This window comes from Adiantum capillus-veneris, chromosome 20 (assembly GCF_014529385.1).
Source record: "Adiantum capillus-veneris isolate H3 chromosome 20, ASM1452938v2, whole genome shotgun sequence".
Lineage (NCBI taxonomy): Eukaryota > Viridiplantae > Streptophyta > Polypodiopsida > Polypodiales > Pteridaceae > Adiantum > Adiantum capillus-veneris.
Window position 1 is genome coordinate 71,772,106 of NC_140950.1, and position 2,038 is coordinate 71,774,143.

At 52.6% G+C, this 2,038-nt stretch overlaps 1 pseudogene; it reads right to left on the reverse strand.

Annotated features, from left to right (window-relative positions):
- Positions 1-651: 651 nt before the first annotated feature.
- Positions 652-1,659, reverse strand: LOC147432714 (uncharacterized; annotated as a pseudogene).
- Between the last annotated feature and the right edge of the window lie 379 nt (positions 1,660-2,038).

Here is a 2,038-nt window from a genome sequence, read left to right on the forward strand (position 1 = left end):
TGTCTGTGTGCTAGTGAAAAGGATGGGAACATGGTCACATGTGCAAGGACTATGGACACAAGAAGGTGTGATGGCAGCTAAAGGTTTAGGCTGCTGCAGGTGTAGCGAGTGTGTGAGCATGTGTGCACGATTTTGAGAAAATCGTTAAGAAAAGGGGATCTAAAGATGATGCCATTTGAGCGAAGGCCAAAAGCTGACAGAGTTTCAAGGGGGGGGGAGGATTTTGAGGTGCCCTTCTCTTTGGCAATTGTAGGTGCTTTCAGAGGCGGTGGGCGGCGGCTCTGAGTTCTTTGCTTTGTCTCGCCCTGTTGGGCGATGGGCAGCTGCTACTACTCTAGTTTCTCGCTGCTCTCCCTACTCTGTGTGTGTGTGTGTGTGTGTGTGTGTGTGTGTGTGTGTGTGTGTGTGTGTGTGTGTGCATTTTTGTGTGTGTAACGCCTCTCAAATTACTCAGAGACTCGTTCTCCATCCCTGCTTCCTTTCAGGCAGCAACTCCTCTTCTTGTCCCTTGAAACCCCTGCTACCTTTTTTTATGACCCCTCAAATAGAGACACTGACATGGCCAGGCTCTCTCTCTCTCAGAGACTGTCTCCTCCTCCTTACATTATCCCTTCCTCTCTCTCTCTCTCTCTCTCTCTCTCTCTCACAGCCTCAAAAGCTCCCTTCCTGTCTGTGTATGTGGGATCTATGAGGGTTCTGACCCATATTTGTGTTGTGACCCATATTTGTGTTGTTCACACGGTTCGCAAGCCTTGCCGGTAGCGTAACTAGTAGCAAATCTTGATCGTCGCTTGATGCGCCTGTCAGCTACCTCACCACATCACGAAAATTGGAGGAGTGTGTGTGCACTATCGTCTCCCTGTCCGTCTGTGACACTGAAATCTGTGTCTTCATTATGTCCCCTTCACTACTTGCGCTGAATTTGGACTTTGGTATGCTCAGCTCTCCACCCTCAGCTAATGAGCTGAAGTTAGACATGGGTCTCGAACCGGAGCCATTTGCCAATGTGGACGACGCATCGGGAGGGGATGAGTTGTAGCAGACCATGGGCTTAGCCAGAGAGGCCTTCCCCATGGAAGAGACTCCATGAGTTGTGATGGGGGGAGCGGCGGACGAGTGCGAGTGCTTCTCTTTGGAGCTTTCTCTGCTGGCACTGGAGGCAGAGGAGGGAGACGAAGGGGGGGAGTCGAGGTTGACAACTTCAAGGCGGGCAGAAGGGTAGGGCTGGCCGTGCACATGGTGATGTTGATGGTAATGGTGATGGGGGGGGGGGGTAAGAGGTGGGGAGGGGAGGGGAGGTACAATGTGTTGGCGTTAGGGAAGTGGGGCATGGGAAGGAGAGGGGGGGCATGGTGGTAGGGGAGGAGGGGCAACGGAGAGGGGAAAGAAAGAGGGGGGTGGAGGCGCGGTGGTGGGCGAGGTGGAGGAAGAGGGAGCAGAGGGCAAGCAGAGCATGGCGGGGGCAGGGGAAGGGATAGGAGCAGAGGAGTGAAGAAAGTGGGGGTGGGAAGGGGGAGCAGGGGTGGAGAAGCCCACAAACTCTAGGACTGCGTATGTGGGTTGGCTGGCATGATCAGGCATGCTGATGGGTACATATATTCTTGGCCCTGTGCTCCTCTCCATGCTCATGGTGAGCTATTGCCTCTGCTCTTCGTCTTCCTCCCTCTGTTGTGTCCCCTGCTTAGCTTGAGGAAAGGCAAAGCTCCACCCTCATAGATCCCACATACATTATCCCTTCCTCTCTCTCTCTCTCTCTCTCTCTCTCTCTCTCTCTCTTGGTATGTCACGAAACGGTGGCTTGGTAGGAGAGAAGAGGTGAGCACCTCTCTCTCTCTCTCTCTCTCTCTCTCTCTCTCTCAGCTTGCCTGGTATGTCATGAAACAGTGGCTTGGTAGGAGAGAGGAAGGCGATCATCTCTCTCTCTCTCTCTCTCTCTCTCTCTCTCTCTCAGTTTTTTGAAAAAAAACCCTCTGAACATACCAGTACATGCACGCATTAGTTCCGCACCTACAGGTTGTAAACAGAAAGTTTAAAGATT